Here is a 26,866-nt window from a genome sequence, read left to right on the forward strand (position 1 = left end):
GGTTACAGGCAAATTCACAACGTTGATTATGATGAAACTGTTTTGCAGGCGCAATGCTTAAGTCCGTTCGGATTATCCTAGCAATTGTCGCATATTACGATTATGAAATATGGCAAATGGATTTCAAAACCGCCTTCCTCAATGGTATTTTGGAAGAAACTGTGTATATGAAAGGGCCCGAAGGTTTTGTAGATCCAAATTATGATGGGAAGGTTTGCATCTACTAGCTCTTCCCTTTTCACAATTTCATCACCAAACAATATATGCAACGTGATATCTAAAACTAAGTTAGTTGATTTTATTTACAAGCGTCAATCACATAAAGATTACATTGCGACGATTGTCGTTATTCTTATTTATTCCAAATTCGTGAAAAGAACAATAAATAAACAAGATTCGCCTTGGCTTAGGTGATAAAATAATCAATTAATTATTCCATTCTACTGTTTAATTAACGCATGAATACTACGTGAAATTAATTAATTAAAGTTTATTTAAAGTAACCAAACAACACTAATTACTTAATTTAAGTTATTTAGACCAAGTAAAGTAATGTGATTTATCTAATTGCTAGGGAATTTACCACTTTTCCTTGCTATATCTTAGTTTACAACACTTATGGACTCCTCCTATTTCGAGAACCTCCACTGTGAGAAAAAATTAATTATGGGGTGAGTGTTTAGGACAAGAGGGTTGATTATTGCATATGTTTACGAAGATGTTACTACTGAATTTTAGGCTAATTCTGTGTGTTCAAAGCTCGTATTGAACCTCTATTTATAGGGAATGATTGAGTTTATGGTTTCGGACATTCTGTTGTAGCAGGTAGCGTGCGCAACTTAGAAGGTTGTGCGTAGCTGCTGCGCGCAAGTGATTCGGCAGCGCATCCTCTTGTCTTGCGTGTGGCTTTAAGGTAAGATTTGATTCATTACATTTTTGAAATTCTTAATCTGATGTGAATCAAGATGCTAATTATTTTGAAGGGGCTAATATTTAGAAGGTCTAAATAACTCCATTATAGGCTTCCCAAATAAGTCAATAAACAAGGAAAGGTTGAATAGATCAATTGGGAAAGAAGGAGGCTTGATCATCAAGGAAGATGAAATGGAGCAGATTACTTCAGACGAGGATTTCGTCTACCATCTACCGACTCCAACCCCACACGTCGGTTCCCTAGCTCCGCCTTGTACCCACCATGACGGTGGTCAAGGCACGTGCCCCTCCATGGTGGCGCGTGCAGTGCGTGCAAGTTTTTACCTTCCCCTTTCACTTGAAAGGGTTTTTCTTAGTTTAAGCACTTCAGATTCCTTTTAATTACTGTTATTTTAGTTTAATAAGGTTCCTTAGTAGATTAGGATTTGTTTTAGGAATTATAGACTAAGTTAAACTAGTCTTACTACTAGTTTCCTAATCTAAGTAGAACTAATTTTCCTATTCTATTTAGGTTACTTGAAGCTAAAGGCTAGGGGCTTGTCCTAGTTCAGTTAGGCTTAGAATTAATTAGTTTTTAGTCCATAAATAGGGGATTTCCGTGGCTTTGTAAAACACATAACAAATACACAAAAATTTAGTTGAATAAAAGTTCATTGGTTAGCTTTTGCTTAAACGGTTCTTGCTAGTTTTCAATTCAAGGAGTTGGTTGAAGATTAAAACATTAAACACATAGTGTCTAGGAGTAGGCTAAGAGTTTAATCTAAAAATAATTAGCGTCCAGGAGTAGTTAATAAATTTGGGGATGCAAATCATAAGTTTCAGGAGTGATTTTGTGAGGAGAAATATCGATTCGTTTATATTCAATCTTAAAGATGTCTTTCAAGGTTGGATCATTCTTTCAAAATTGTGGGTTTTCTAAATAAAACTTGACTAAACAAGGGGTTAGAATCCACATCAAATTGGTATCAGATTTAAAGGGGAGAATTGTCACAATTCGTTTTCTAAGTTGTTTTGTTCTCGAAGGATCAATATGTAGGGTCAACTTCGTTTGGCTTGTTCTCCTTTGTTACAGAAGCTTTGCATGTGATTCTTTTTTTGAATTTATTTGCTTTTATTTATAATTCCTGATTGCAAAATTTCAAAAATTTTAAACATCGTTTGCTATTAAACTGGGCTGTTTTGGTCCAAATTGATACATGCTTCTGTTTGGTTCGTTTTTGCTCGAATTGTGGTGCGATTTTTGCGAGGATTTTCCTGTGTGTTTTAGGGTATTTTTAAGGTGTTTTGATCATATAATTTTCTTCCGTGCTACTGCTATACTCTGGTTGGTTTTCTGCTTTGTTTTGTGCGCATATTTTGTGTATAGATCATGGGAGAAGAAGCTTTGAACAAATTAATTAAAAAATTTGAAGAGAGATTTGAGATTTTGGAGGAAAAGATGACTGATCATGCTGTTTCCAGGTTTGATGCCTTTGCTTAGTTACTTCAAGATCATAAAAAGAAGAAAAAACATAAAGATAATGATATTAGTTCTTCTAGCATTGATGATGAGCCTAAATACTCTTCTAAAATTGATGATAAGGGTTTTAAGCTTAGCGACTTCACGGGTCTAGGTAACCCCAAAGAATTTCTTGAGTGGAAAAGGCAATTAGAGAAGATTTTAGATTATTAAGGGTTCGATGATGTGAAATGATTCAAAATTGCTTATAAAAGACTCACTAAGAATGCGTAAACGTGGTTTGAATCTTTTAAAGCTCGACGTGCTAGATCGGGGAAGAGTAAGATCATGACATGGACTGATTTGAAAAGAAAGATACGCGCTAGATACCTTCCACATGATTTTGAGAAAACGCAATACTTGAAATTGGCTACTTTGACTCAAGATATTATAAGTGTGAATGAATACATCACGGAGGTTGATCGTTTGTCTTCTATTTGTGACTTGGATGAGAAAGAAACTATACGTATTGCTCGGTTCATAAAAGAACTTAATCGACCTATTACTAAGAAAGTTAAGTTAAGTACCTACAATATATTCATTGATATTTGCAAGTTAGCCTTGAAAATTGAGAGACATTGGAATGAAGATAAGAAACCGATTTCTTCTAAGAGTACTAATACAAGCTATTCACAAGGGTCTACTTTTAAGTTTTATAATCAATCCTCCAAAGATTTTGCATCAAAATCTGAAAATGCGAAAAATAGTGAAAAGGAGGTAGGAAAAAATGAAAAAGTTTATGTCTCTAAGGAGAAATATGAAGATTCGTTGCTTCAAGTGCCAAGGAAGAGAACATCAACTTAAAGATTGTCAATGTCGAAGAACTCTTACTATACAACAATATGAAGCCGTGACTGAAGGGGAGAAAAAGATGAAAAGGAAGTTGTTGAATCGGAAGAGGAAGAAGAAGATGTCTATGCCGAAGATGAAGACAAATTATTTGTTTTGAGGAAGATATTACATACTGTTTAGGGGATTTTTCCCCGCAACGTGGACCAGTCAGCACCTGCCACGTGGACCATTCAGGGGGCTGCCACGTGTCATGCTCCAACAGGTCCAGCATGAACCAATCGCGTCACGCCACGTGGCTCACTATCTGCCAACTCGGAAAACGGCTAACTGGGCCCGAATTCCGAGGCAAGCCCAACCAGTCCTAGGTTTACCATTTAACCTAATATTGGGCACGTACTTCGAGGCTATAAATAAAGTAATTAGCCTTCATTAAAGACATAAGAATTAACTAATCATCTCACCAAGAGAAGCCTAAACACACGTGCATACTAATTGCTAGACCAGACTTTGCATTAATTGCACACCTTGATCACTCCTCCCTTTCGAGGAACCAGATCACCCTTTTACTTTCCGCACCATTTACTCCTCATACATGTTCTAACTTGATCGTCGGAGGCGGAGCTCCCACCGCCCAGAGTCTCCGTTGTTTTGAGGGTACAGGTGCATCGATCCAGTCCCGGAATTGTAACTTTCCCGCAGGACATCAAAAAACCCCGAAACATTTTGGCGCCGTCTGTGGGGAAAGTACTTTCGAGATGGAATTAAAGTCTGTACCTATTCTAAGTGAGAAGCGTCCCGTGGACGACCCCCTGGTTCAGACGGACCAAGATACTGACAATGAAATTGAAGTCGAGACTCATACGGCCTCTGACGAGAAGGGAACGGGAGGACTGCCAGGCTGGATCTAGTACACCAGCCGGCCAGCCACTTGATCATAAACAGGCGGCCGAGGGATTTTCCCCCATTACCAGAAAAGAACTCATGTTTTTCATGAATATTTTCAAAGGGGAGATCCAGGAACTTATCAACAAGAGGACGCCTGTTCCACCAAAGGAACAGTCGGCCAGAAGACCCTCCCAATCTGGGAGGAAGAAGCCTGTAAAGGATCGGGAGGCGACTCCTTACCCTAAGCCTAGGGTGAGGGAGGCGCCAGTGATCGACCTGACTAAGTCCCGCTTCCCCTCGCCAAGGAAGAGAAATCCCATCCGTTATGTTCAGCCAGACGGGTCAAAGAAAATATATTCCGATGCTCAAATGTTGCTCGAGCAGAAGAAGAATGACCGACTGTCAGAGGCGGCCTCTACATCTGATTTTCAAGACAGCCTGCATAATACCTCCCTAAGGTATTCAAAATCAAATTATGAGAGCCAAACGGCCGGAACCTCTTCTCGTTCTAGTTCCCAGAATCACCATGCTGCCCCGTATGTGCCTCCCCAGCCATACGTTCCGCAGTCCCAATATTCCATGCAGCCTACACTTTTTGGAGGACAGGCGGCAAGGAATGTCCAGCCTTTAGACTGGAACCTTAGGTTGCCCAAACTTGGAGAACAGCCCTTCGCCTTCTCTAAGGAAATAATAGAGGTCGCCTAGCCGGCCAAAGTAAAAAATGTGTTGGTAGGGGCATATGATGGCACTACCATTCCTGAAGATCATTTGATGGCGTACACCAACCTTATGTACCTCCAAGGGTTGGATGACGCCACATGGTGCGGGTGTTTCCCGGCCACATTAAAGGGCATCGCCCAGTAATGGTTCGACAACATGCCGGCCAGGTGTATTAACAATTTCAAGACCTTCGCATACTTGTTCACATCAAATTTTGCAGTGAACATTCCTGCTAAGAAGACCACCCTTGACCTGGGAGCCATACAACAGAGAGAAAAGGAAGGTCTGCGCTCCTACATTAAGAGGTTTAATCTGATGAGAATTCAGATACAGGGACTACCTGATGAAGTAGCTTACAAAGACTTTTTCAAAGGCCTGAAGGAGGGGTCGAACTTCAAACTTGACCTCGTCAGAAAGAGGGTGGCTACCCTCCAAGAAGCGATGATAGAGGCGGACGCCTACATTCAGGCAACCGACCTCTGCAATGTTGGAAAGCAGTCGGATAACAAGAAGTCTGAAAAAAGAGAGAGCGAGCCAAAGTAGTCGGCAAATAAAGAAGAAAGAAAAAGAAAAGAAGTCTGGGTGGCTGACTCCTCATAACAGCCATCCTAAAAGAAGAAGAAGGAATTCAAACCATACTCCCCAAAGTATGAGTTTAACAAGCACAGCTATGCCATCCTCAAGGAAATCAAGGACCGAATCTCAATTGAGAAGCCGGCCGCCATGAAGAGTTTCGTCAAAAATCGGAACAAAGATAAATATTGCTATTACCATGAGGACATTGGTCACGGCACCAATGAGTGCATCAGCCTCAAGTGCCTCGTGGACCGTCGGCGGACAAAGGGGACCTCAATTCTTATATCAAGAAATCAAAGGGTAACCAACAACCCAAGCAGAAACAGGCGGGCAAGAAGAGGTCGACACCTGCTGATAGTTCAGACACTGACGAAGCACAAATCTATACCATAGCAGGCGCCTTTGCAGGAGGAGGACCTACTATCCGAGCAAACAAAGACAACATAAGGCGGCTGGATATAAACTCATTTGACCAGGGACGGGCCTCCAAGAGCTCGTTTCCTGAAGTTGTCATTACTGAACAAGACTTGGGAGAAATCAAGGGGCCGCAAGACGACCCCATAGTAATTGAATGCAAGGTGGCCAACCAAAGAGTTGGTCGGATTCTAATTGACACGGAGATTTCATCTAATCTCATCAGCATCAAGTGCTTGGCAAAGCTCAAGTACAAGCCCGACAGCATACACCCGGTCTCCCATCCCTTAGTGGGATTTGGAGGGGGGGTCGTACACCCAGTTGGACGGGTGGATCTTCCTATCCGCCTGGGCAGGAAAGGGGAGGGCCGTCACATGGTGGTCCGGTTCTTGGTGGTCGAAGAAATGTCGGCCTACAACATGATCTTAGGACGACCTACCCTGAATAATTCAAAAGATGTCATCATTTCCTCTCTCATGCTTCTCAAGTTTGAGAGGGATGACGGAATCGTCGGCTCCCTAAGGGGAGACCAAAAGATGGCCAGGGAGTGTTATCTCTCTAATATCAAGCCCACTGTGGTGGCATCCGACCCTAGTGGAGAGACTACGGACCTTGAGCAAGTCAAGGGAGCCAAGCCTGCCCCAATAGCAGCCGACAAGAAAAGAAAGGCCACCCATCTGGAGGCTGAGAGAAAAGAAAAACAATAGCAAGAACTAGCTAAGGAGCGGTCGGATGAATTTCGCCCTCAACCGGCTGGTGAACATGTAGACATCGTCCTGGACGACTCTCGCCCTGAGAGAGTTGTTAAGGTCGGGACGACTGCTTTTGCTGAACTTGGTGCCGAAATACACCAACTGCTTAGGGAATTCAAAGATGTTATTTGCATTTGAAGTTCATGAGATGCCAGGCATAAGCCCGGATCTGGCCGTACATAAGCTTGATGTGGATCCCAAAAAGAAGCCGGTCAGGCAAAAGAAGAGGAACCATGGTGAAGAACGAAGCTAGGCGGCAGCCGTTGAGGTTAAGATATTGTTGGACGCAGGATTCATTCGACAATGTTACTTCCCAAAATGGGTAGCGAATGTAGTACTTGTCAAAAAAGTCGAATGGAACCTAGCGCATGTGTGTAGACTACACAAACTTAAACAAGGCATGTCCCAAAGACAGTTACCCGCCCCCAAAGATCGACCACCTGGTCGACTCTACAGCCGACCATGCTTTGATGAGCTTCATGGACGCCTACTCAGGCTTTCATCAGATGCCCCTGTGGAAGAAGGATCGAGAGAAGACGGCCTTAGTCACAGATCAGGGGTTGTTTTGCTATACTGTCATGCCGTTCAAACTAGAGAATGTGCCTGCAACCTTCCAAAGAATGATAAATACGGTTTTCTTCAACCATATTGGAAGCAATATGGAGGCATACATAGATGATTGTTAAATCTAATCTCTAGATGGACCATCTAGCTGATCTCCGAGAAACAATCACCACACTCAGGCGGCACCAGGTCATGCTGAACCCCAAGAAATGTGTTTTTGGTGTTGAGTTTGGGAAGTTCCTCGGATTTCTAATCAATCAAAGGGGTATAGAGGCTAATCCCGAGAAAGTACAGGCGGTCATAGACATGCAGTCGCCTTGCACTGTCCGAGAGGTGCAAAAGCTTACGGGTTGCCTGGCGGCATTGGGGAGGTTCCTCAGCCGGTCGGGTGACAAATGCCTTTACTTTTTCAAAGCTATCAAGAAGAAGACCATGTCTGAATGGGGGCCAGATGAAGAGGCGGCCTTCCAAAGATTAAAATAACATTTGCACTCCTTGCCAAGGCTGGTCAGCCCACTACCCAAGGAAGTATTATACATGTATTTAGAAGTCTCTGACCATGCCCTTAATGCCGTCCACCTTGCTGAAAGGGACGGCTGCCAGCTCCCGGTCTACTTGCCCTGTGGTTGAGAAGTTTGGACTTGCCCTCTTCATGGAAGTTAAAAAATTGAAGCCTTACTTTTTGACACACCCGGTTGTCGTCTACACCGACCAACCAATCAAGCGGCTACTGACAACCATGGAGTCGTCAGGCCAAATGATCAAATGGGCCATCGAGATCCAAAGTCTAGAGATCACTTTTGAGCCAAGGAAAGCGGTGAAGGGCCAAGCATTCGCTGACTTAATAGTGGAACTAACCAGGCCGACTGGTCCTGAGAACTTTGAACAAGTTTGGCAAGTCTATGTAGACGGGAGCTCTACAATGAACGGTTGTTGAGCAGGCGTCATATGTCTGTCCCCTGAAGGGGACAGGTACTAGTACGCACAACGGTTTAAGTTCCAAGCCTCAAACAATGAGGTGGAATATGAAGCTCTATTGGTGGGTATCCGCATGTGTAAGGCAGCCGGGGCAAGGAAGATAGCCGCCTATTCATACTCACAATTGATCGTAAGCCAATACCATGGTGACTATGAAGCCACACATCCGGCTTTGATCAAGTACCTACACGCGGTAAAGCAGGAGGCCGGGAAACTTGAAGAATTTCACCTAAATCAAGTGCCCAGGTCTGAGAATAACCACGCAGACGCCTTCTCTAAACTGGCATCATCAGCTTCCTGTGACACACCAAGGACGGTTTTCTGGGAGGTAATGGATGAACGAAGCATCGAGTAGGACCCTATTGGGATCCTAAACAGAAGCTCCACCTGGATGGATGACATCCGGGCATACCTAACAGACGCCTCCCTGCCGGCTACTAACTCAAAGGCGGTCCTAATGAAAAAACGGGCGTCCAACTTTGAAATGCATAAAGGGGAACTCTTCAAAAAGGGCTATCTCCAACCTCTCTTCAAATGTGTTACCCCGGAAAAGGGGCAAGAGATCTTAGAAGACTTGCACTTGGGATACTGCGCCTCCCATGTAGGCGGCAGGGAAATTGCTGGCCAACCCTGGAAGCAGACGCTATGGAGATGGTGAAAAAATGCGACAAGTGTCAAAGGTTTGGCAAGCTAATCTATCATCCGGCCACTGATCTAACGGGAATACATAGCCCCTTACCGGGCATGGACGTCTTGGGTGCGTATACACCCGCAACAGGCGGCCGTAGATACATCCTGGTAATAGTCGACTACCTTACCAAATGGGTAGAGGCCGAGGCTGACCAAGTTAACAAGACCAAGGACGTTATCTCATTCATTTGGAGGAACATCATTACACGGTTTGGGGTGCCTATGTTAATGGTGTTTGGTAATGGTCCTTAGTTCGAGACGCCTGTTCTCAAGAACTGGCTGGAGGATCAAGGAATTTCATACAACTTTGCATCTGTTGGTCGACCCCAAGAAAGCGACCAGGTAGAAGCGTTCAACAAGATTATCTCTGATGGTATCAAGAAAAAGATTGAAAAAGCAGGCGGCCTATGGGCAGACGAACTACCACATGTTCTCTGGGCCATAAGGACGATTGAAAAAGGGGCGATAGGGGAAACCCCATTCCTTCTGACCTATGGGGCAAAAGTTGTTCTACCCATTGAGCATTATGAGCCGACTCTTCGTGTCATGCTGTATGACGAGGCGGCCAATTGGGAATCCATGCGCCTAGCATTGGACTCACTCGCCGAGCGTAGGGGCAACGCAGCCTTACGCCATGAGATCTACCGTTTGAGAATGGCAAGAACTTATAACAAGAGAGTACACAAGCGTCCACTAAAAGCGTACACAAGCAGTCAGTAAGGCTAATGAGTTGGGAAAGCTAACTCCCAACTGGGAAGGACCCTACCGGATCTATGAGGAGGTTAGAGACGACACCTATCGCTTGGAAACACCAGACGACCGGCTCTTACCTAAGACATGGAATGTAGACAATTTGAAGAAGTATTACTTCTAAATGATGTAATTGTACAAGGATTATTAATAAAACTTGCAATTATTTCAATACTTTGTACTTTTATCAGAGGGGCATGCCGCCTGTACATTTGCAGTCGGCTACTCTCCATAGAAGAGGGCCGCCTGAACCTAAAATAGACGGCTACTCTCCTATACTCTGAGGTAACTTAGCATCTAATTTCACCATGAACTAAATAAGGCCTATGGCCGGATGATCAGCCCAGGCGCCAGGCCGACTGATCCTACCTAAAAATTAAACTAATACGACCTGTCCCAACATCATAGCAGGCGTCCGGCGACATCCCTCCGGATGAGATTCGTCTTAGAGAGCAGCTCCCTTTTGGGTGGAATAATGCTCTATAAACTATAAACAAATTGACCCGAACGACTGTCCCCAAGGACAACCCCGTTGCTGTTTACACTTGACACAAAGATAACTACTACCACTAACTGAACCAGTGGTAGTCAGTTTACATCTGAGTCGGATGACCGCCTGTCATTACTTGGGATAAATGCAGATGGTACCTTTTGGGTTAATAGCCAAGAAAAACTTGGCGAATCAAAGGGGCCAGCCGGTCTACGCCGCCTAGCACCTCTACTACTCAAATAAGTCTAGTTTGGAACCTAAAAGGTACAAGAACATTTGTTTTTTGGCAAACAAGGGAACTTGGCCACTATTCCAACTAGGTCCACCAATACAGGCGCAGTTGTACAAACCAGGCGCCTCGTCCACTTGAACAGGCGGCCTGTCTCTACCAAACATCAACGCCCTGTAACTGCCGAAACATTTGGGCATAATTTGGGTTAATAGCCAACGAAACTTGGCAAATAAAGGAAGTCAAGCGGCCTCCGCTGCTTGACCCTCCTACTACTTAAACTAAGCGGATCCGCTACCTTGGCGAATAAAGAGGTGGTGACTGGATAACCAGTCGCCCTCCCTTGAATGGAACCAAAAGGATTAAAGGACCACCTGTTCTTGAAAACAGGCGGCCGTTTAATATTGTTCCCTCTAGATCTTAAAGAGAACGTCTATAGCAAATACAGGCGGATCCTATCAGAATAGGCGTCCCGTTTATAGAACAACGCCAAGCCTACTGAAATAGGACGACTGTTCCTCAACTACGCGGCTACCCATAATGGACCAAGTCAAACGCCGACTACTATTGTGCAACCTGAACTAAAGCTTGGGGAACCCTGTTAAGATCTTGGTACTTAGCCCCTCAACTATGCCTACTACGACCTTTGCTCAAAACCCTCAAGACAGCCGCCTGTGACCAAGCGCGACCAATAGGCGGCCTGGGTAATGTTCCTGAAATAATCCAAGTATGGAAAGTCTGCTATCCTAAGCTTTCAAGGGAAGGCCGACTGAACTCATGACCAACTGACTGATAAAGAAACAATTAGTTGGCCAGGGGCAACAATATCAGCCAGTCGCGACACCCACTAGGAGGTCTTCTATACTTAGCAACATTCAAACATTGAAATGGCAAAATTTGAAGCAAAAAGGAAGAAGACTAGCAAGAAAAGTCGGTATGGTAAACAAGCGGCTATTGAAGACATTCTATACTTGGCAAAAGATTTGTCAAATTGAAATAACAAAGATTGCTAGACACGACGATAAAACAGTCGTCACATTCGTATATAAACAGCCGGCCAAGAAGACCGGAAAAATATTCATAGACCCCAACCCCTTGGTCGGGTAAAGAGATATAAAAAAAAAACACAAACGGCACACAGGTCGTGAAGAGTTCAAAAATAAGCAGCTTAAGCATTGGAGAGAAGGGTTTCAGTAATTGCGGCCGCCTGATCAACTTCAGCATTGGGCCCCTGTTCTAGCACACCCTCTTGAGGCTCATTAGCCGGCGCCTGTACTTGGTTGGCGTCCGCCTCCTCTTTCTCAGTCTCCCCCTTGTCGACATCCGACTCCTCCTCCTCTTCATCCTCATCCTTGCCATCAGAAGAGGAGCCGGCCGCCTCATCCTTCTCTTCATCCTCATTGACCGCCTGCTGCATAATCTTGATGTTATATTCTTCAGTGCAGGCGGCGAATTTGGACTCTCATTGCTTATAGTCCAAGTCTGGGAAGAGGGTTGTCTAGGTCATCTTCATAATGGCCGAAGAGTCTTCCATCAAATCCTAGGTCAGGGCCATCTTCTCGGACTCAGCCTTGGCGCTGAGTTAGTTGGTCAGGGCCGCCTCCTGGGTTGACAGACGCTCCTTGAGCTTCTGGTTCAATTGTTTAAGTTCTTCGGCCGCATGTTTTGCATGCTTCAGCGGCTGCAACTGGTTTTGAAGGTCTTTAACTGCCTTCTCAAGCTCCAAGTTTTTCTTCTTGGCCGCCTCCAATTCGGTTTTGACCTGCAAGGTGGTAGTCGCCTGATAATACAGAATGTCAGTTGTCAAAATCTCATTTTGGGCAATCTAAAAGTTGCCCGATCACAATCAAAGGCGGCCATAGCCTTCGCAGCCTTTACGTCCTTGTTCTTTTTGTTGATGGGGCGGCGGTGAAAGGAATGGTGTCCTTCTAACAAGTGTATTCTTTCGATAGAGGGTTCAGAATTATTACAGAGCTAATTCTTCAGTAAGGTTAAGTGATCGGAATGCCTAGGTGGCGGCCGCTTCCGATCAGTAATATCAATGTACAATTGATGTTACAGCTTAATCTTAACTGAACCCTTCTGGTCGAACCCAATCGAATCACCGATCCGAGACGACGAATTAATCCGAAAGGATTTAATGAGTCAGCAGAGTTTTACGAATACAGACGTCGGATATCGAGCCTAGGGCGTCGAGACCGAGCGTCGCAAAATCACAAAGCGACAAGTATGAACATAGCCCTAGCACCACACTGGCCTGACCATGTGGATGCTAGGCTAGTTCGAGCTAACACGCCCCTAGCATAGCTAGGCGCAATCCTTAGCACACTAGGTGCACTAGGCGCACTATCAGCCCTAGTATCATGCGTAGGCGCTATCGCAGCCCTAGCATGATGCCTAGGCACCATCGCTGCCATCGCAGGCACTAGGCGCACCTTGGGCACCATCGCAGCCCATCGCAAGTGCTATGAGCACCATAGCAACCCGTCGCACCATCGTAGCGCAAACAAAACACCATCGCATACCTAGGCCAGTGCGTGTGTACGTGTGCTTGTGCCTTAGCCCATCGCATCATCGCAGCAAGCATGCCTGCGCACATGCGTGCCTTCGCATGGCACTGCATCGCAACATGCATGCTCGGGTGCTAGGCACCATCGCAGGCACCTCGCACAAGCACAACACCATGGTAAGCCTTGTGTGCGTGTGCATGTGCGTGGAGGGAATCGCAACAGCAGCAGCATGCGAGGTTATGCGAGGCTGGTGCGCATGGCTGGCAAGGTAAGGGGCCAGCATGCGTGGCTTGCTAGCAGCACGCATGCTGGCTATGCTAGCGTGTACGACGGCGAGGGCTGATGCGTGCCAGGAGCCAGCACTAGCGCCTAGCTAGCAAGCAGCATCGCCTGGCTAGCTAGCGAGCAACAGCGCTGGGCGTGCTGTGCATGCGACGGAGCTGCTAGGCAGGTTGGTGCTAGTTGGCTTGGCTAGCTGGCACAGCTAGATGGAGTGCTAGCTGGCAGCAGCCCAGCAGGCCTTGCTAAAGCCGGTTTTCAAGTGGGGACCATTGCTTGGAGCAATAGCTTGGGGATCAAGGTAACGGTCCCCGCAAGCCTTTGGTCCTCACTTGGCTTTCTCTATTATTGTGCCATGTGTTGTTTTGTGATTGAATTGATTAACCATTTAATTTTGGAATTAAATAATTATCATTTCACCTACTCTCCCACATTGATGGGAGATTGGAAACCAAGGATTCATTTCCTTATACATACCCTTCAAGGGTGTTGGGAAATGAACAACCTTGAGTGGAATTAAAAAGGCAACTCTAATTAAGAGTAAACCTTTGATTCGTAAAACTCATAGTTATTTTGTCCGGGTCTTGACTAACCTTCAAGGCGTAGGACGCTCGGGTCGAGGGTACGATCCGTCGGAGATCTCGTGTTTTCGGGATTTTGAAGTAAGAGTTCTTCGGGAGCGAAGCACGCGACAAAGGTATAATTCTTGTTCTTAATCTTGTTTGATTAAGTTTAATATGCTTGTTAATTGTTTTAATTAAGGGGCGGGTCTTGGTGGGTTTCCTTCCGCGTAGTGTCGGGTCACTATGAAACCCTACAGCGGTATTGGAGCCACGCTCCTTTTAATTTTTGCAATTATTTTTAATTAAGGTGTTTTAAAAGAATTTATTTTTTCTGGTTCATGTTCTTCTAATTAGATTAGATGCTCGTTTTAATTAATTATAAAACTCGATTTTTTTCTCGATTTGGCTGTCGAACCCAGATTTTGGCTCAAAAATAGTGATTTTTGGGTGGAATCGACATTCTGGAGTAGATTCAACCCTTTTATGGCTGTCCAGAAGCCAAATTCGAACCAGAAACCCATTTTTTATGGGGTTTTTCGTTTTTCAACGAAAATTTTAATTCTTTTTAAGCCTTGATTAATGCAAGAATTACAAGGTTAGATTAAATGCACTTTTGCATCTCTAATCTACTGGTTTTAAAATATCCTTAAGCATAATAATGGAGTTTTTATTAGTGCTTAAGTTGATATGCCATTTTTCACATAATCTTGTTTTTCACAAATTTTGCAAATAAATTGCAACAAAATGTGAAAGCTTGTTGTGATCTTGTAATTTTAAGTTCTTATTATGTTAAAGTTCTAATCTTTAAAGGTTTAAATGATTGGAACCTTAAATTCCATGTTGAACAAAGTTTGGATTTTTCATGTTTGGTTGATTAAAATCCATCAAGTTCAATTACTTGTGAGTAAAATTTGATTAATCTTCATATTGGAAGATGTAATTTTGGTATTTTACACAAGTATGAAAGTTGGAAAAAAAATTTTATCATTGGATGATTAATTTATTTTTCCAACTCCCATTTGTCAAACCCATTATTAATTTGCATATTGGCGAGATTAATTATGGACATAGCTCATTCTATTTTAAGAATAAAGTTAGACCTAATTTTGTTCAAAATTAAATTTTTTTGATGATTTAGGCTTATGCACCAATAAATTAAAAATTATTTAAGTTATACTTATTTTATTTTATTTTCCCTCGAATTGATTCTAAAATGTAATTTAAAATTAATGATTGTCACACACAAATCGGAATTAAAATCCCGAGTAAAATGCACGCAAATCGATGCAAAATCGCAAGCGTCACCAAGGCTAGCCGGGCTGCCTAGCAGCCCACATGTAGGCTGCTTATGGTGCGCGCATGGCTAAGCATCAATGTTGTGTGGCTGTGTGGCGAGGGGTGCTAAGGCTGGGCTTGGGCAGTGGCCTTGGCTGCTGGGTGCTCGGGGGCGCTGCTTGGCAGCGTGGTAGCAAGCACCAGCCAGCCCCTACTTGCTGCCAGGCGCTAGCATGCGTGCAGGCATGCGTGGTGCTGGCCAGCGTAGTGTGATGTGTTGGGCGCATCATGCTAGAACCAAGCGCCAGCCCAGCCCCTTAATGCTGATAGTGCGTGTGAGGCGTAAGTTGCTGGCGAGCTTGTGCTGCTGCTGGGCAGCGAGGCAGCAAGCTCCAGTCAGTCAGCCCACTGTTGCCTAGCACCCATGGTGCGCCATGCATCATGCTAGGATGGGGCCTCGTTGCTTAATTTTGAGCTATGCATATTTGCGAAAATTTTGCCGTTTTAAATTATTTATGTAATTATTTAACGAGGCTAAAAACCTCGATTTTCGATTTTGCAAAATTTGAAAAATTTTGGGTTATGCCGACTTAATTAATCGGATTAATTAAGTACGTATGCGGAATTTAGTGGGAGCTTAAATAATTGCGTGAGCTTTTAGGAATAATGGATTAAACAATTTTGACTAGTTTTAATTAAGCGCGTTAATTGGATTAACCACCTAAGTTAGTTACTAGTTTTGCGTGTTTAATTATGTATTTCGTAAAACTGCATGGGCCATTCACAAATAGTGAATGGATGAATGGAAGATTGTTATTCAAAACAGGTCTTTGAAAATGGCAACTAGTGGGGCCCGACTAGGATAGAAAATACGGACTGCGTTCCGTTATGTATTTTATTAAATCTAAATACGGTATGCGAACCGTTAAGTATTTTTGTACTATTAGATTAATCTTAGTCGTTCTAACTAGCTTCTTTTATTTGATTTTTGTGCAAGATGTCTCTAAACGGCGTTTCGATGAAGACGAGCCAATATGAAGACCCATGTAAATTGAAAATTTCAAGGGGTCATGCTAGTTGTCAAATGCATCTATTTTTATGCCTTATATATATTGTTATTATATATGATTGCTAGATGCATGTCTAGGATTTCTATTATGTTGCGACGATTAGTTAAGTTCACTTAAATCAACCAACATAGAAACCCTAGGTCCCTTTAATAATATTGAGCTAAAATTTGTCGTTCCAATAACAACACTTACCGAACTAATGCGCATAAGTGATGGATTACGCCAAAGCGAGGCATCACTACTTCCCTAGGAATGTAAGGTATACTAGGTATACAAGTTGTCTTGGTTAAGCTCAACGATATCAGTAAGGAGTCCTTAGATGTCGTGGCAAAAGAGATAAAATGTCAAAAATGCATTAGATGCGATATTTTATCAAACCGAGAGTAGCTTGGAGCTATTAGCAATTAGATTGCTTACCTTAAGATATTTAATGATTAAGACAAGCCAAAGCATGCTTAACCATTTCTTGATCTTTGGGATCTCGGAATCATTTTATTCTCGCCCATAAGGGACATTTTAAATGCGTGGATAAAATACTCAATAAGATTGAATATATGCATGAACGTTTTAAATTTCAACTTATTGATTTATGAATGGATTTTTCACTTCAAATTCTTTCAATTGTAGAATAATGTCTGCAAGTAACTCAAACAACAACCATGTGTGCCCGAAACTCCCCGAAAAGTTCGCTATTAAGCTTAACTTAACAAACCTTGAAGAATGGGAAGAATAACTTAGGAGAACTCTCCGGAGTTGTTCCAAGAAGTATGTTTTGGGCACTTCCCTCCCAACCCTCTGTTCCAAGAAACACTTGAGTGAAGAAACTTATTGTGCATGGTCAAAAGATTGCAAATTAGTGTCACAACTCATGCCTAACTCCATCCCGAAAGAATGGAAAGAAAAACTTCCATTCTCTTTCCCAGACTTGTTCCTTGGAGGACTAAGGGATGTTGTCGGTGTGAGATTCTCTAAGATTTTCAACGACAACAATGATGGACTCTTGTTTGAAGTGACTAGGTCACTTACAGACATGAATGTAAAGCCGTCGGATCAAGGTTGTCTTGCGAAAGAGAGGTACCATCTTTGGTCTAAAGTCTACAACACCAAGTTGAGACCGGGTATGCCCCTCCGACCCCATGTGGCAAGAATGACTAAGCTCTTCAAACACATGGAACTCCTCGGAATTCCACTAGAAGATGGAATGGCTGGTCATATTATGCTCACTTCACTCCACTCAGGATATGATGCGCTAAGGGCATATATTTCTGAATCGAAGGAGACACATTCCTTGAAGAATGTGGTGGAGCTACTTCACCGAGCCAACTCATTTGGGGTAACCAAAAGACTGTCAAGAAGGAGGGATTTCAAGGTTAAGGCTAAGATGCGTTGCTTCTATTGTGGCGGGCAAGGCCACTTCAAGAGAGAATGCAAGCTCTTTCGAGAAGAGGAAGAGAGGAAAGGAGCATGTACCTCAGGTATCTTCCTAAACACTTGTGAATTAAGCTTATCATAAGGTATTGGATACCAAGTATGACTCACTTTATGTTGCCTTTTCAGGAACCAAGTGAGAAGCTTATCAAGTGTTGGTGCAAGAGCAAGAAGACGACGAAGATGGTTTTTCGGTCATGCTTGCATGCACCATTTTGTCTTTGAGATGTAATTAAAACTAATCCTAGTTTTGTCATGCTTTTGAATAATATTTTGATCAATGGTGTTGGACACAAAGATGTTTGAAATGAAAGACTTCTAATGTAGTTGTTTCAAAGATTATCTTTCAAACATATGTTCAAATTAAATTGCATGCTTTACACAAAGAAAATAAGAATGATACCAAATGAACTAAGACCTTCAAGTCGAATCAAACCTACTTGTGGCATTGTCGTCTTGGCTATATTAACATCAAGCGCATCAAGAAACTTCTTCAAGAAGGTGTTCTTGACTCATTCGACTTAGAGTCGTTTGAAAATTGCGAAGGATGCTTATTAGGCAAGATGATAAAACAACCATTCTCCAAGTTGGGAGAAAGGGCAAGTGACTTATTAGGTCTAATACAAACGGATGTATGCGGACCAATGAGCACACCCGCAAGACAAGGTTACCGATATTTCATCACTTTCACCGACGATTGATAAGTGGCATTTATGCCACTATTTAGATCCTCTAATTGCGGTATTTTTCTACGTTTGTCCCTTGTTTGTACCCCTTTTGCTCCGTTTCTCCCTTTATTATGTTTTTGTGCTTTTCCTCGTGTTTTGTAGGCTTTTGGAGTTGATTTTAATAGAATGAAGAGCTTGGAGAATTGGAGTTCATTTGAAGAGCTACAAAGGAAGTTAAGGAGCAAGCAAGCAAGGCCATACGGACAGCGCGGGTCGTGCTTTCAGAATGGCGCGGGCCACCAAACCAAGCGCGGGCGTGCCTAACATTGGGGTTGAAAATATTGAAGGAGGCAGAATGTAGGCGCGATTTGGGCGCGGCTTAGGCGCGGGCGCGCCTAAGATAGGCGCGGGCGCTCCTAAGATAGGCGCGGGCGCTCAAGGGCCTGAACTCCGAAACTAACCTTTGTTCACTCTTTTAGCCATAACTTTTTATCTACATATTGGATTGAGGTGATTCAAGTTGCATTGGAAACTAGACTTAAAGAGCTTTCCAACGGTAGGTTGCACGCCCATAGAAGACTCCTAGAACAGAAGTTATGGCCGTTTGAAAATGAATGTCGCTGTCAGGCCAATCCCAGTGCGCGGGCGCGCAGGCAAATATCGCGGGCGCGCACGAGCAGCTACGGGTCTTTTAAACGCTTCTTCCTCTCCTCTTTTTATAAGTTTTGATGGTGGGTTTCTTTGGGGTTTTCTCTCTCCTCTTTGAGGGGTTAAACCCTAACATCTCTCCATCAATCTTCACATAAATTAGGCTTAGATTTAGTTTTAATCTTTGTTTTTATACTTTGCAATGTAGATTAAGAGTAATTTAGGGTATTTTAGAGAGAGAAAGTGAAGAGCTTCAATGGTGGATTGAAGAAGATGAAGATGCAAAGTGACATTGTTTTGGATTCCTTTTCAATACTTCAATGAGCATTCTAAACTCTATCTCATTTATTGTTCTTTCTTAATTTCTTGCTTGATTAGAGTAGTTGTTTAGTTTAATTGCTTCTCTTTGTTCTTCTTGTTGGGTTTTGTGTTAGTTGTTCATGATTAGTGAGTAATTCCCTTTACTAAGGGATTGGTGATAGCATGTGGTGAATCTTGAATGTATTAGGCTAGACAAATGTTGGTTATATGTGATTAAATATACCTTGTAACCATGTTTTACTAATTACTCCATGTGAATGGCCAATCATGTGTTGTAATTGGGTGGATTGAACTAAGTTATGACGATAGTGTAACTTAGGGATATCCATTAGGTGATCGATTCTATTGCAAAAACCTTAACTTTCACAGCTTATGACGATAGTATGAGCATGTGTTAAGTTGGGAAAGCCTTTGACCCCGATAGGTGGTTAGATGGTATTGTTGGTATTGCCTTATATGAGATATTTGGTTTGCATGTAAACTCATTTCCATTGCCTAACTTTATTGAAGATCATTGTCATGTTTGACCCTCTCCCTTGGTGTTAGTTTAACTTAATATAAATCTCATTTTTGTTTATTGTTCTATCCATCCTATCTCTTTGACCTAGCTTAATTGGTGGTGGTGTTGATAGTGTTTATGTCGTCTCCGTGGTTCGACCCTCTACTTACCACTAAACTTGTTTAGTGTAGGTGTAGGTTTATAAATATTGTTTGGTTGAGGGTAGTTAGTCCAACGACCTAATTATCCTTCACCAACGATTATAGTAGATATGGCTATATTTACTTAATGTCAAATAAATCTGAATCTTTTGAGAAATTCAAAGAATTTCTGAAAGAAGTTGAAAATTAACTTGGCAAGAAAATTAAAGCACTTCGATCGGATCGAGGTGGCGAATATTTGAGCCGTGAATTCGACGATCACTTGAAAGAAAATGACATTCTTTCAGAGTTAACACCTCCCGGAACTCCTTAATGGAACAGGCCTTGCTAGAGCCAGTTTTGCAAGTGGGGACCATTGCTTGGAGCAATGGCTTGTGGATCAAGGCAATGGTCCCCCCAAGCCTTTGGTCCTCACTTGGCTTTCTCTATTAGTGTGCCATGTGTCGTTTTGTGATTGAATTGATTAATCATTTAATTTTGGAATTAAATAATTATCATTTCACCAACTCTCCCACATTGATGGGAGATTGGAAACCATGGATTCATTTCCTTATAAATACCCTTCAAGGGTGTTGGGAAATGAACAACCTTGAGTGGAATTAAAAAGGCAACTCTAATTAAGAGTAAACCTTTGATTCGTAAAACTCATAGTTATTTTGTCCGGGTTTTGACTAACCTTCAAGACTTAAGACACTCGGGTCGGGTCGAGGGTACGATCCGTCGGAGATCTCGTGTTTTCGGGATTTTGATGTAAGAGCTCTTTGGGAGGGAAGAACGCGACAAAGGTATAATTCTTGTTCTTAATCTTGTTTGATTAAGATTAATATGCTTGTTAATTGTTTTAATTAAGGGGCGGGTCTTGGTGGGTTTCCTTCTGCGTAGTGTCGGGTCACTACGAAACCATATAGGCGGAGACCATGAACAAGAAGCAAGGCCTGCGAATCAACAAAAGAAGCATCAAGATTTTCCAAGAAACAGGCGGCAGTTAAATGCGAATGATTGCCCAAGATCGAAGAAAATTCATCAAGTCTACCTCGGAGAGTAGACCCATGATTGAATCCAAGTCAAGGGTGCCGACTCCCCTAACTGATTCCCTGTCACCTAAGGGAATAGCCTTGACCATGGACTTGGCCATCTGGACCAAGTCTGGCTCCTAATGGCCGCCTGTAAGAGGAAACATGGAAAATTAGACAAGGGAAAATCAACCGGCCGCCTGATCTAAGAAAGATTGACAAAGAAATCTAAAACCAATTATCCCTCTTGGAGGCCGAATGTCCCTAGGGAAGGTTGTTTGTTTTGACCCACCTTGAGGGGTCCGCGCCTTCTTTTCAACTGGTTGCTTCGTGGTAGAACCAGGCGTACTCCTAGCCGTTTGTTTCCGAACCTTGGGGTTCGGCTGTTGGGAGGGAGAGGATCTGGGTACTCCATCTTGCGACAGGAAGTCAAAGTTATTAAGTATGGATAAAAAGGGGGAAAATACAGAATTTTTACCAAGTGTAGGAGGCTCACCTTGGACTTCTCCTTTGAGGGAGAGTCGGTAGAGGGCCGCTTCTGGCTTATAATAGCCGCGCGAAGAAGGTCGGTCGCCTTCTTGGAAGCGGAGATTTTGTCCATGGCTTCGCCTGCAAAAGCATCTCAGAGTTAGTAAAAATTCAAGCAAAACAAAAAATGCAAGAACATTAAAAAAGGGCCGGCTACCTCTGGTGGTCCGTTCACTAAGGCCACAGGCGGCCAAGAAATACTCGTCATACAACCAATTAACTTTGGGTATGTAGTTTCAGGGGATTAACTCTCGTACCCCTGTAGTAGAGTTGGCTCTAATCTCTACTTTGAAGAGACCTTGATCAAGGATCTCCTCCTTGGCTTTACAAGGAACAAGCGGCAGGCTAGAGCCGCATGCGAGGAGAGTTGGATCCCTGTTCCACCTATTGTACCTTTTGTTAAGAAGTTTGTTGGGGCTAGAAACTATGAAGAAGGTGTTCCTCCAGTCCTTCCACTTGCTCTCCTTCCCCCTTGTCATCAAGTACCACCCGGTACCGCTTGCTTTAGGGGTCCGACTCAGATAGTTCATTTGGGCGAACGCTGCAAAATTCGGATCAACCCCATACATTTCACAGCCGGCTACAAAGCCCAGAATGTTGGACCATGAGTTTGGGGCCAAATGCTAGAGCCCCACACTCCCTTTTCAACCGCATGAGACGCTCTCGCCTCATGAAGACGAGAATGCCTCTCTTCTGTGTCTGGAGATTGCCGGCTGGATGAGCTGGACTCAGAGTCACTTGAACTCTCAGAAGAGGCCGAGTCCTCTTTCTCAGAAAGGACCAACTCTAGTCCTGACATATCAACAAGCATAGGAGTGGCCCCTTGAACCTCCTCCGATTCTCCCAAAATTGAATCACTCGGAGTGCTTGGGGGACCAGGCAGCTGGTCCGAGAGCTCGCTCATCTAAACATAATATGAGGAGCCGTCTGAGTTTATATATCTGGTCGTCCTCTTTGTTCTGGCCATAGTGTCCTGCACAGACACAAAGATAGTCGGACTTGGAACACAAGGCAAAGATTGGTCCAAAAAAAGGCAGGCGGCACTCCTAGTCCTAGATTCAACCGTCCTTGGAGACCAATTAATCACTAACCTAGATCGTGTCGGGTGCTTTTGGGATACCATATCTTCAAAAGACAAATGAAAAGAAATGAAAGAGTGCAAGTGCAAAACAGATGGTTACCTGAAGTGTGTTTTCTGAGAATAGGAGATGGAGGTCACAAGCAGCCAGTCAACACAAATAGTCGGCTAGCGCGAACAGTCGGTCAATTACCAGTCGTGCGAAAGTCTCGGACCACAAGTTCAGGGTTCCAAGTTCTCTTGCAAAGTTCTCAAAATGTGAACAAAAGACTTGGTGAACATGCCCTTATATATGATTATTAGAGAATTTGAAGGGTCACACCCTAAATTCAAAAATGGGCATGGTTATGAGTCGACACCTATCACAGGCATCACGCGACAAGTCACATGATCCCTGTCAGGGGCAAATGTTTAAGGGATTTTTCCCCGCCACGTGGACCAGTCAGCACCTGCCACGTGTTAGCCACGTGGACCACCCAGGGGGGCTACCATGTGTCATGCTCCAAGAGGTCCAGCATGGACCAATCGCGTCACGCCACGTGACCCACTATCTGCCAATTCGGAAAACGGCTAACTGGGCTCGAATTCCGAGGCAAGCCCAACCAGTCCTAGGTTTACCATTTAACCTAGTATTGGGCAAGTACTTCGAGGCTATAAATACAATAATTAGCCTTCATTAAACACATTCATAATTAATTAATCAAAGGGTGGAAAGCGTAGATGTGCAACAGACTACGCAGGAGGTAGACGCGGAAAAAATTACATAGCAGGTATAATGTAAGTCAATGATAGCTTCATATGTAGCTCTATAATTTATATAAAATAAGTGACAAGTGGTATGGCAGTTGTTTATATTTTGTATTTATGCTTTCCTGAAGGTGTTGGATAGAATTACTCCGAAGGTGGTGGTTGTGACAAATTTGAAATTAGCTGATGTTATGAAATTAATGCACAAGCTGACGTCGCAGTGTGTCCACGTAGCTAATGCCCGGAGAGTGAGTAGAGAGGAGCCAATGGAGAGGGGTAAGCAAACGGAGAAGGGTGTTGTTGTGCATGACGAAGAGGCTTTGGGCAGTTGTTTGTTGGGGAAGGAACAACTGGAAGAAGGTGCAAACATAGTTGGTAGGAAAGAGGCTCATGTTGATGCTGCTTCCGGTGATGATGATCTGGACCGTGTGGTTCGAAATATATCGGTTGATCCACTGTTTGCAGAGGATGGGGGTGTGGCCAAGTTGGTTGGGGATGAATCCAAGGTGGTTGGGGCTGATTAAGGTGTTCGGTCAAAGTTACATGGCTGCTTTTCTGATCATGAAGTGGAAGATGAGAACATGGAGCCTGGACCTAAAATAGTTGTGGGCTTGCATGGGACGAGGGGAACTACTGTCTTGATGTGTTACTGAGAAAAGTAGAGTAATTATTACAGAATTCTTAGCTGGTTTTGATGTGTCAATATACTTGGATTGAAGTTGTAATTGAGCAAGAGTGAAGTAATTGTAACATGTCAGGTTGCATATTGTTATTTCAAGAGTCTAACTTCTCTGTAATTTCATGTCTTTGTTTGAGGACAAGCAAAACTATAGCTTGGGGAAGTTTAATAGGGCCATAAAAATATAATATTTATTTCTATTAAACTCTTGATTTTATATTGGTATTTCATGGTTTAAAGGTATATTACGTAATTTTCTTATTTAGACACGAGTAACTACTATTTATTCTTATTGTCTGTAGGAAGAAGATTATGGTAGAAAAATACATTTGACCATTGCTCAAATCAAAAGAAGCATAGCTCACAAGACTAAAGTAAGTCACATGTATTATGCCCAATGATGTTTGAGTGAAAATAGCCACGTGGGCCTTGAGGTACACCAACATGTCACTCAGCCAACACAAATAAAAAAAAGCAGCAGTGAAGAGTTCATCTCAATACTCTTGTGGGTATCAAATATCAGCGTAAAGAAGACAAAGATAAAAATCAGATAATTAGTGGAGCGAAATACTCGGAGCTAAGGAGAGGAATGAAAAACGAGTTTTCTTATCTTTCGGTTTTGGGAGTTCCGTATTTTCTGGGCAGCAAATTACTGAGGGGAGAATTGGATTTTTAAGGAGGAAAAATCCAATTAAAAAAGGAAAAAAAACAGTAACATCAAACTCAGGCGAGTGAAGAACAACGAAGGAGGCTGATTGAGTTGCTTTCTAGGGTAGTGAAGCTGCTGCAAACTAGCAGAGCAGCGGCGGTCAAGCAGAGCAGCGGCGGTGAAGTAGCTGAGCAGCAGTGAAGCGATGGAGAGGACGGCGAAGTCAAGGTGACTTATCTGCTCCATAATCCATCAATTGCTACAGGAATAAAGGAGCTTTTCTTGTCTTTTGGGTTGACAGAATAAGGGACTTCGTTGGAGGGTGCTATTTCATTGATTTGGTATTCTGGATTCTATTTTTTTTTAGTTTACAATTCTTGCATGTGTATTCCAATAGTTGGATTTGGAGGTAGTTTATTTCTGTTCATCAACATTAGTAGTAGATTAAGAAGTAACTTCAAGTTTAATTTGATTCATACTTGTTTATATTTATTTCTTGATTTCCTTTAAGTAATATGATTTATATAGCTTTCATTGTTATAGTTTTACTTTTCAGTATGTTAGGCTAGATTATTAGTGGGTACGGAGATATATTATACATTGGATGATTGTGTTGTGAGAATAAGAATGTGGTAATTCGACAATAGTATGTTTATTTCTTGATTGGATTGGTATTCTGTTTTATTGGTATGAATTGTCAGATTATATATTACATTCCGGCCATCTTTAGTATAATTTATTAGTTTAATTGCTAGAGTATTATCTTGTGATTTGTAATTATCCGGGTTAGTACTCCTTAGTAGCACTTAGATATTTGATAGGTGACAAAAACTAGTCTGATGCTTATGATTACCAACCCTTTAAGTTGCATGAATCCGATCTTGTGAGATTTGTGACTTAAGTTAGCTACTTCCTATTATTAATGCTACTAATTAATCGAGTCTAGAGAGCTTTTCTAGATTGTTAGTTAGTTAGACAATATTCCAAGAGCTTGTTTGGTTTATTTTCACTTAAGGGAAGTTTTGAATTCTAGTTGATGTTTATTAGTTAACATCAAGATATGCATAATTTATGTAATTCGATGAACAATTTATATTCCAATGCTATAATATATCTCCCGATCCCTATTTTGTCATTCTTGATTTTGATCATTTAATTTTGTCAGTTTTATTTCCTCGTACTCATTTTGTTTTTGAGTCCATAGTTTATATTTTAGATCATTTAAGTCCATCTTTAAAACAGGGGTTTCTAACATTCGCAAGGAATAGTTTGATAAATCCAATTCTCTGTGGGATCGACCCTAGCTTACCCTACTATATTTTAGGATGTTTTAGCTAAGTTTATTTTTGGTAGACACGCGACAGTCTTACCAGCTAATTACCATAGTTAACATCGGTTTAAGGCGAACCGGTGCCAAAATCGAATTCTTCAATCCCCCTCATTTCTTTTGGCACCGGTTTTCAAAAACCGGTGCTAAAGGAGGGGTGCCTATTTCATTTTTTCTACTAGTGTTTCCATGTACGATTCCCGAGGATAAGCAGGCAAAGCATAGCAGAATTTTGGAGAAGTTTGGGAAAAAGGAACACATTTCATTAGTAGCTGCTTTGGGGGCACTAATTCGGCAGGATAAGGAAGGTAATGTGTTGCTGCTGTCGGATGACAAGAAGGCTGATTTCAAGATAGGGTTTCTCATAGAAGCTCTAGGGTACTTATTGTGTGGTACGACAAAGACAAGTTATCTTGGGGTGAAGCTTGTACCGTCGTTATTGGTTTACGATGAAGCGGATGAGTATGACTGGTGCACTTATGTATTTAACTGGATGGTTGTATTAGCCTGGAGTTTCCAAAAGAAATTTGCTCGTGATGGACATGTTGCAAGTTGTGAGGCTGTATCGTTTTTTTGTTGGTGAGTAAAATTGGGTATTTGCCACTGTACACCAAAAGTTGTTTGAGTAATCTTATTAAATTTTCCTACTGTCCATTTTTTGTAGATTTTTTATCTGGATCACCTTAGTTGCGTCCTAATGAGGTGGGGTGTGAGACCAAGACTGGAGGCTTGGTCCGAAGAAAAGATCAATGAGGTGGTTGGCGATGACAAAAAACAATCTGTGGATTTCGGAAAATTGCGGGTTAGTATTAGTTTGACTGTCATATGATGGGAATACATCCCTACTGAAGCTGTTGAGTTTGATTCTTTTTCAGTCTCTGGATATAGCGTATGGGGAGCCGCATCCGTTGACTCCTTGGGAGGGTCCAAAGCAAAGAGTGGAAAGCGTAGATGTGCAACAGACTACGCAGGAGGTAGACGTGGAAAAAATTACATAGCAGGTATAATGTAAGTCAATGATAGCTTCATATGTAGCTCTATAATTTGTATAAGATAAGTGACAAGTGGTATGGCAGTTGTTTATATTTTGTATTTATGCTTTCCTGAAGGTGTTGGATAGAATTACTCCGAAGGTGGTGGCTGTGACAAATT

This window comes from Chenopodium quinoa, unplaced genomic scaffold, assembly GCF_001683475.1.
Source record: "Chenopodium quinoa cultivar QQ74 unplaced genomic scaffold, ASM168347v1, whole genome shotgun sequence".
Lineage (NCBI taxonomy): Eukaryota > Viridiplantae > Streptophyta > Magnoliopsida > Caryophyllales > Amaranthaceae > Chenopodium > Chenopodium quinoa.